The sequence below is a fragment of the Triticum dicoccoides genome, unplaced genomic scaffold (genome assembly GCF_002162155.2).
Source record: "Triticum dicoccoides isolate Atlit2015 ecotype Zavitan unplaced genomic scaffold, WEW_v2.0 scaffold24382, whole genome shotgun sequence".
Taxonomy (NCBI): Eukaryota; Viridiplantae; Streptophyta; class Magnoliopsida; order Poales; family Poaceae; genus Triticum; species Triticum dicoccoides.
The window spans coordinates 12,237-21,709 of NW_021250425.1; the positions used below are offsets into that span (position 1 = coordinate 12,237).

At 46.2% G+C, this 9,473-nt stretch overlaps 1 pseudogene; it reads right to left on the bottom strand.

The window, feature by feature from the left end:
• Positions 1-1,931: 1,931 nt before the first annotated feature.
• Positions 1,932-6,760, bottom strand: LOC119345499 (annotated as a pseudogene).
• Positions 6,761-9,473: the final 2,713 nt, after the last annotated feature.

The following is a 9,473-nucleotide window of genomic DNA, read 5'->3' on the forward strand; positions in this document are numbered from 1 at the left end:
CCTTCGGTTGGCGAGGTGGGACTAAACTCTGGGCCAACCCTTTAGTCCCAGTTCGTGGCATGAACCGGGACTAAAGGGGAGCCTTTGGTCCCGGTTGGTGGCATGAACCGGGACCAATAGTGGTGGGCCAGGAGCGAGGCCCATTGGTCCCGGTTCGTCCCACCAACCGGGACCAAAAGGTCCAAACGAACCGGGACCAATGGCCCACGTAGCCCGACCGGCCCCCTGGGCTCACGAACCGGGACCAATGCCCCCATTGGTCCCGGTTCTGGTCTGAACCGGGACTAATGGGCTGCCCCGGCCTGGACCGTTGGCCCCTTTTCTACTAGTGATGGTTCTCATGAAACATTCTTTAATTCTTTTTATTTTTCTCATCATTGGTTTTGCTACGGAGCAACAGATGTTTCATGCATTTGTAAGAAGTGTGTCCCAAGGCACAATACATTCGATTATCTAAGGTAGTTACCTATCTTAGGGTGAGTGACTTATGTGGCCCTTCGTAAGCTCTAAAGTTTTGCGCTTGTATGTTGTTTCGTTAACAAGGGCGTTGATAAATATCAACATGCAAACATCAAGATTATAAATTTCAGCTTTAAATATTTTTTTATACAAATGAAACAAATTTTCATAGGGCCCGCTTTTCATCCTGCATTAGCCTTAGCCAGGCCCTTCGTCCTGCATTAGCCTTAGCCAGGCCCGCCGGATGCAATTTTGGTCTGTTTCGCTGCCCGCATCTGCCCAAAATCTTGGACACACGGATTCTAATGTACCTCTGGGCCTGGCTCTAGAGGAACACTAGAATCGGCCATTTCCAACGAACCAGGCCCAAGAGAAGCAAACTTGCGCACTGGGCGTGTAGTGCGGGGCGAGTTAGTGCAAGCGTGTACCTATCACGATGTTACTCCACATTTTTTCGATTATTTAGGCACATTATAATTTTATGATTTGGTTTATGGAGCAATGGAGTTTATTATTTGGATATTATACCTCGTGGAAAATTATGTTCATGTAACTTTATTGTAAACAAAGTATAGAGCCTCTTTTACATAACATTCTAAAAAGGTGGAAGAGAACACATAGGATTATGATGTAATTACATCTTGGGTCCTAGACAACTGAAACTATGTTTCTTTTTGCAATATGAAAAACACATGGTATATCCAATACTCTGGAGATTGTAAAGCACATGAATTCTTATGAAAAAAACTACTCTATAAAAGCCAATGGTTTTACTGACGCCTTATACTTTTTGTTACATATATAAATATGTTAGGCTTGATCAGAGTTATACATTTTAAATATTCATTAGGCATATGTAAACTATGATGTGTGGTGTTATTAAGGCATCAGAAACACGTTATTTTCTACATGTACGTTTAATAATTGTCTCTAAAATTCATTTTCTAAGAGTATGCAACTATTTTTATAGAACTATAACTCATATGTATCTATCTAACACTAGGATAGCCCGTGGGGATGCATGGGTCGACAACTAGTTCACCTAAATTCGACAAAATATTTGAATTCTTGTGTGCTACTGAAATTCTTAAAATATTTTGACCCAAAAGGTACCTATTTCTTTGTCTACTGACATACGAAAGTTATCAAAATCATTGGTAAGCTACTCGATCACTCCTCGCCGTATAGCCTCTTCGTCGCAAATCCCAAGTGGACCATCCATCTGACCCGTTCTATAGCCAAGGCACAGGAGAGAAACCAGGTTCAACATATATAGCAGTATTTATTATGATCATAACACCATAAACAAAATACAGAGTACACGATGGGGAAAACACAGTTACACCATTATACACCCCACTTTTATTGTACAAACATAGTGCACACGCCTCGCAAAAAAAAAAAACATAGAGCACACGTACACGCATGCATGCTTGCTTGATAATCTGAATCAAGAACCGGCTGGAGGTCAATCAGGTAGCTACTTGTGTCTCCTGACCCTGAGCAAGGAAGGGGTAGTCTGTGTAGCCGACCACCGGATCAGAGGTGTAAAAGGTGCCCTGGCCCTGTCATATTTGTTCAGCCCTTCATTCTTCCTGAACCGCTCTGGAAGGTCCGGATTCGCCAAGAAAAGCCGGCCGTAAGAGACCAGATCGGCGTAGCCATCGCCGACGGCCTTGTCCCCTTCCTCCCTGTTGTAACCTCCATTCACGATGAAGGTGCCCTTGAAAGCCTTCCTGAAAGGCAGCAGGCTGCGCGGGATTCCATTCCTTGGCTCCACCATGTGGCAGTAGAGGGCACCGACATCATTCATGAGGCGGATCACGTGCAGCGGGAGCGCCTCGTGGTCAGAGTCATAGTCGGCTACCGGGGAGAGGCGCACGCCAAGGCGGTGCGCGCCAACCTCGTCAGCAACGGCGGTGATGACCTCCGTGGCTAACCGGCGAATGTTCACCATGTTGGCAGCATTGTCCTCGATGAACTGATCACAGTGACGTAGAGGCCGAGAATTGGCTCTTTCGGCATCAAGAAAAAATATGAACCTGTTGACAAGCAAGCCGTTGGTGGCGTGAATCTCAACACCGTCGAAACCTGTAATATATGATCACAAACTGTTGTTAGCATGGGTTACTTATTCACAAAGATTGGTTAATTACCTGGGTACATATATAGTATCTTACTAGCAAATATGCTCGTGCATTGCAACGCGGGAAAGAAAATATTGAGCGTCATGGCTCAAGACTCTCAACAGGTCCACATCCTCTATTTGAACATGGCGTCGGCTGTGTCACCGCTTATCCTTCTTCCCCTCTCACAGATGGTATGGTCTCCACCTGATCACAACAGATCGAAGTGTGCCCAATCCTACGGTTATGCGCCGGCCACGTCATCGCACACTTGTCATTGTGCACGTACAAGAGAATGTTTAAAACTTTAAAAACTAATGTCGCCAGATATGTTTATCCCTTGATCTGGTCCATATGGCTTCCCTCATACTTCGACTCGCTTTTTCACAACCCCCGTGCTTTGTTACAGATCAAACACTTGTTGCCATGAATCAGGGATTGGCTGGGTCGAGGAACTGGGTCACAGAGATGGATTGCTTATTGAGGACTGGATGAGAGGGGAGGGTGTACAGGCCAGACCGGATAAGGCAAGATATGATGACAGTATTCATCCTTCCCTTTGTAGGAGAGGATGTTTATTACCATGTTGACGGCGGCACATAGAGCAACGGTTAAGGAGAGGTGGCTCTCCGAACGGCATTGTGGAGTTCACTTAGTACAACCTAAATGACGACTACAATGATATGGTGGGATGTGGGTGAAGGTTGTCTATAACACACGAAAACAAAGCTTCCTTATTGCATCTTAGATTAGCACCCAAAATAATGTAAATCGTAAAACCATTATTAGGATTAATCATAAAAGTCAAGGATGATCATCCATAGTGAAGAACTACTACCTGTTCGGCAATAAGTTGACGTCTTTGCAGGCCATCCCTACGAAGAGATCACTTGTTCCCCCTAACCTTATTCTTACCAGGTGGTGAATTTGCAAAATGGAAAGAGCCTTCTCCGCGCCGGTATCCACCCGAAAACTGTACTCCTGTATGTACGCTGGAATAGCAAAACAATAATATAAAAGAAAGCCCGGTATGGAGTATAGCATATATAGATACCCAGGACATATTTGGAGGGAGATAGTTCCATCATGGAGTAAAACGTACATGCCCAGGGCACCCGAAAGCAGCTTAATCTGGCCTGATGGAATTGCACATGCTAGAGATGCCTTTCCTGATTACCTCTTGGACAAAGCGAGCCATGCATGCAACTTGATTAATCAGCCCCCACGGCCGCACAACATACTCCGGCGATGTATATATGTATGTATGAGCCACTAAATAATGGCTGATCGATTCTCGTCACAAAGTAGCCAAGATACGAGTGAAGTCTGATTCAAACCCTGAGGTTGTAAACTCCGATGGAAATGAACCATCACGCCTAAATCACTAAAATTGATACCCTGATCTTGCTGATCCCGGTCTAAATTAACCTTGAGGCATTTTTAGAAGTGTATTTGATGGCGTGGCACCGAAAGGCTGGGATCTTCTGATTTTGACAAAATTAATCACGGCCATGCATGTATGTCGCCCCCACTTGTCAGCGTGATAGACAAAGAAAAATAATGGTAGGCAGCCATACTCAAACCTAATTTTTTGCGTCTAGTATTCAAACCTGGGACTTTCAGTTTCCATCGGATACACGAGCTAACACACTGTATAAGACCACTCCAGCTACCGGCGAGTCGCTCCATGTTCGACCACCGCCAGCTATCGTCGATGCGCTCTGGCGCAGCCCATACGTGCTCCACTGCCCTCTGTTCGTGTTCCAGCTGGCTGCCCCGGTCTGCAATCAGCCTTGACGCCTCGTTCGAGCTATATCGCCTTCCACCAAGATAGCGTATGCCGCGCTGGGATAGGATCAGCGACATTGAGCGAGGAGCAGCACCAGTGTCAGCTCTCACAAGAGAGAGGAACAGTGGCAGCTGGCGACAGAACGAACAAGCGGCGACTGCAGTACAGGTGCAGCGGGATTTGTAGGGACACCGAGAGCAAAGAAACGGCGGGCCGGTGGGTCGGTGTAGTACAGGTGCAGCATGCATGAACAGATGAAATCAAATCACAAAATTGCAATGGAAGCTAGTATGGGAACAACCCAGAGATAGCTACAACGCTCCGGCGAGCCAGACATGCGCGACATCGCTATCTGGATGGCGCCTTTCTAGTGAGTATCTCCATGGGGAGGACACCGAGCACAGGCGCCTATTGCAAGTCAGCGACATGCCGAGCGTGGTCGCCCACGCGTGACCTGATGCCGCCCGCGTAAGAGGGACGACACCCCGCGGCTCCGGACCGTGTTGAGACAGACATTGTGAGCTGCATTTTTTACCCATCCCTGGCGATCTCCGAAGGTTCCAGAACCAAGCCGCTGGTTATCGTTCGCTAGCCGGAACTACATGCCCATGCCGCGCCACATCCCATCGGCCTCTGCTAGCTCCCGAGTAGCTACGGTTGTGGCACCACGTGTGGCCTGCCGCGCCCACCTAATGTCATGGCCAGCATGTAGAGGTGCCCCACGGCCTACAGCGGTGACCAGTACAACGGCGGAGTCGTAGCCGTGCGGCGACCTGCTGTGACAGGATGCTGTTTCCGAGAAGATCTTCAGCCAGGAGTGGAGATGGAGCTTCGGGTGTGGGGAAGTGATTGGGGACGTACAAGGGGCCCGCTACGGGATAAGTAGGGCTGGGTAGGTTTAAGTTTGGAGGGCATGAGGCGTGCGTACATGGGGCGCTTAAAACCGAGTTGAACTCGTTCCAGGCACCATGGAGGGGCAGACGTATATGCCCAGTCGTGATGGTTGCAAACTCTTGCTAACGCATCAAGGAGAGCCCTCACGCTTTTAAATCTGAGCCGTCAATCTTTTATGATTGACATAAAATTAACGGTTATAAAGGTATGACTTATGAAGAACCATGAAATCTTCCGTCCTTTATTAATAGGTATAGATATAGATGAATCCCTACTAGTAATAGTGAGGAGCAAATAAGAAAAACTACATACCGGCTTCAATTGCATTTCTTGCAGCGACACGAAAGTCACTCACAATTTGGGGTATTTCCTGTGTTTCCAACCCTGGAGCTGGAGGGGCTGCCAACTCTGAAATACAAGGACAACACCATAGAGTTTGGATGGAATCCATGGATTAAATGAGCATTTTATGCATGAGCTAGGCACCCAAAATGAAAAGAAAAACAGGCAGGCACCAGTGGGCGAGACACTGCCCGTGTGCCAGATCTGGCAGAAGAAGAGGGCTCCCTTGGCATGCACGGCATCGACCACAGGCTTCCAGGCCTCAACCTGCTCCTGGCTCCACAGGCCGGGCACAGGAGGGTATCCCGGTGCCATCGCCGACACCGCACTGGCCTCTGCGATTAACACGACGCCTGGTGCCGCTCTCTGCGTGTAGTACAGCACGTTGTGCAGCTGGGCCAGGTTCATGTACGACCTGCACCGCGTCATCGGCGCAAGAACAACCCTGCCATACATATCATCGATATTCCACAATAGCTTCAGCTAGAACGAAAACATGAAAACTTCATCGCATGCACACAGTTGCTGTAGCAGTAGCTACTTAATTGCCATCTCCTTTTGAGATTGTTTTCAATGCTTGTACACATCTATCCTACTGGGCAAGTTTGCTGAAGGGCGAAGATCGAACGGAGCTGGAGCAGGGCGCGGCACTTCTGAAGAGGAATGCTAAGAAGATGATGAGCCTTTGTGCGTCTGCATACACGGAAACTACCCAGGGTTGACTCATGGCGTCGGGTCCCCTTGAAGCTCGTTCTTTTGAAGCTGGTCGCGCTTATTTTTAGGCTCTTGCTATGTCTACCTGTCATCTTGTTGTCCCTAGTACTTGTGTTGTTATGCCTCTGCGTAGGCTGTGGCGTGGTAGTGAGACTTTTGATACCTTTGCGGTGAGTTGTTAGTGCTCTAGGGTTTTCGCCTCGTAGTGGTCGTTTCGATTGCGAGCGGCTACAGCGGGTTTCCCTGGAGTGCTTGAGCTCACTCTTTCCCTTTCCCTGTTTGACTTTCCTTGGAACTTGGCTGTATTTCCGTTATTTCTATAATGGAAAGGGGATTAGCCCGGCTCCAAAAAAAAAAGCTACTTAACAGACCTATGCGCGAGGTTGAATTCACCCATCTTGTATGGAGTCAGGAGAGAAGTTGCCTCCATCATCATTTCCAGCACGGTCTTCTACTGGAGTTGATAAAAGCTTCTGGCCCGCTAATTCTGCTAACTACACTTGCTATAGTGAGTTAATGAAGGAGGGTCATTTTTACTGCACTTGGTATTTATGGACTTTGCACGACTCTTGCGCAATTATTGCCCATCACTATTCACAAAAATAGAAAAATAAACAATTATTGCCCATAGCTATACTAAAATTTACATATTGGAAGAAATAAGTGTGATCGGTATTGCCCATCGCTGTCAAACAATTATCACTAAAAAGATACTTTGGAAGCCAGGAAGAATTAAGTAACCTACCATGTGAACCACATGTTGCCCATTATTATTATTTAGAAATCTTGCAGGATCAAGAAAATCATATGCAACATCGAATAATGATTCGTGTGCACGATGTTCATGTGCTTACCTGGGATGTCTTTCCCAGGGTGGTGGGGCGATGACACTGCACTCTTCTGCAAGGGTTGCCCTTACAGACGTTCAAGGCTCTTACCGTCCAATTAGCCCTTGCCAGTTGGCCTGCAAATACATGTAGCTGCGCAAGACCACGAGCGCTATTGAGAAACAGTAAAACGAGGCGAGCTACGTCCCTCCACAGCGTTTTGGCCTCATCAACCGTTGAATTCTGCATACTAACGTACCAGATCACTCAACTATCCCGCAGTGAGCCTTTTTATCTCGCCAGCCCGGTCATAACTGGCCCACGTCTATGGGCTGCTGCTCCGGTGAACAACTTGGACGTCCTCACATTAATCGGGCCGAGGAACTGTCAACGGGCCCCCGTTTCTCTCCTATGTACGAATTCGGTGTTAATCTCTGTGGGCTTCTTGTATGTGGTTGTCTCATGGATCAGGTCGCCCCAGACGATGGGCACGGCAAGTTACTGGCGACGGCGGCGGCAGGCGATGTGGAGCAGGTGGAGGTGCGGCACCACGACGACATGGTGGTACGAAGAAAGAGGAGGAGTGCTTGATCCAATCGTTGCTACTCCACCCCGCCCATCCGTCTAACGTAGCTGTTTAGGAGGAGATGAGGGGTTGAAGAAGACATGGGATCCAATCCAGGTGTCCATTGCTGCTCCCTCTGTCTGCAATATCTACGATCTCCCAGCGTCCGTATTCCGTCATGGTAAGATTTCGTATTGAATTGTTGCTAGGGTTCCTGCATGGTACAATTATTTGTTCTGCTCCAATTAACACTCAGATCTTAGTTTGTGCTGCGAACGTTTCGCTGCCAACTCTGGATGCAACCGCTCAGCTTCAAATTAATGGTCTGCCAAATTGTTTTGGGTATGTCTAAAAAAAGCAAGCAAACGACAGGAGCAATTATACCATGTAGCTTGGCGGTACATCATGATTACAGATATATATGTTGTTTGCCATAGGAAAAATGCAGTCCACCATGATTACAAATAACTATATGTGTATACACTGCTTCCCCGGAGAACTTGTTCCTATTTTTCTTTTCTTTTTGTTTACACGGGCTGTTTCTGTTATTGCTTCTTCAGTCGTTTGGTTGTGAGCTCTCTTGAGCATTGGTGTGGCTGCTAGCGAGCATTCCTGGCGCTTCAGGCCTCGGTTCATTTGTTTGTGGGCTGTGCAAGGTCTATGTTAGCTACGCATTCAATCTTTTTTTGCCAGTCGGGAAGGACTGAGGACGGTTCTTTTTTATTTTATTTTAGTAAATATTTGTATATTTTGTCGTTCACACTAATACGCTATCTTAGTGCTGTCTTCATCAACAATGACGTGCTCCCAGACATGTTTAAGAAAAAAACCGTTTTGCTTGGATTTCTCCATTGTTAATTTAATTGTTACCATTAACTTGAACAATGGTAGTTGTGCACTTAAATTTTTAATCAAAGTAGGCTAAACATGGAGATGGATTGTTGTCATTAATTTAAATTTGCTTCGATGATGAGAACATATAGCAACACCTCTTATCTTGTGGATTATCCTTTGTACCGACAGGTGATGCCATTATTTGCTATGACCTTTAATCTAATATACTCTAATTCAGGTGGAGCAAATGTTTGTGATATCAAGATTTTTATTTTCAAATTTTTTATGTCATTTCATTCTTAAAATGAACGGGTGCGGCAACGCGTGCTATCATGTTCTAGTTTCTCGCTTAAAGCCAGACCGAACGGGTCTCTCGCGTTTAGGCTACAATAATGGGCCAGCCCAATAGCGAGAAAGAAAATAGAGCACCATGCTCGCCTGGATTAGAACCTGGGTTGCCTAGTTTGTCATGAGGGCAGCTAGCCCCACTGCGCTAGCCTCCGGTTCGTCCCAAAATAGTAGGTCAGGCCTTCTTAAATCAAAACAAGCCACATTTTCACTATTTATTTTCTGTTTATTTTCCAGGATTTTTTTTGTTTTTTCACTGGTTTTTTCTTTTCTTTTTGTTGTTTTTCTGTGGTTTCCTTTATCACTTTCTCGGTTTTCACCGGGCTTTTCATTTTTCATTTTTTCTTCGGTTTTGTTTCTTTATTTTTTTTCATTGTTTTTTTCTTCTGCCGGAGTTGATAAAAGATTCTAGTCCGCTAGTTCTGCTTATTACACTTGCTGGAGTATGTTAATGAATGAGGATCATTTTGGCCGCACTTCGTATTTATGGACTTTGCACACTCTTGCACTATTATTGCCCATCACAATTCACAAAAATGAAAAATAAACAATTAATGCCCATCACTATTCTAAAT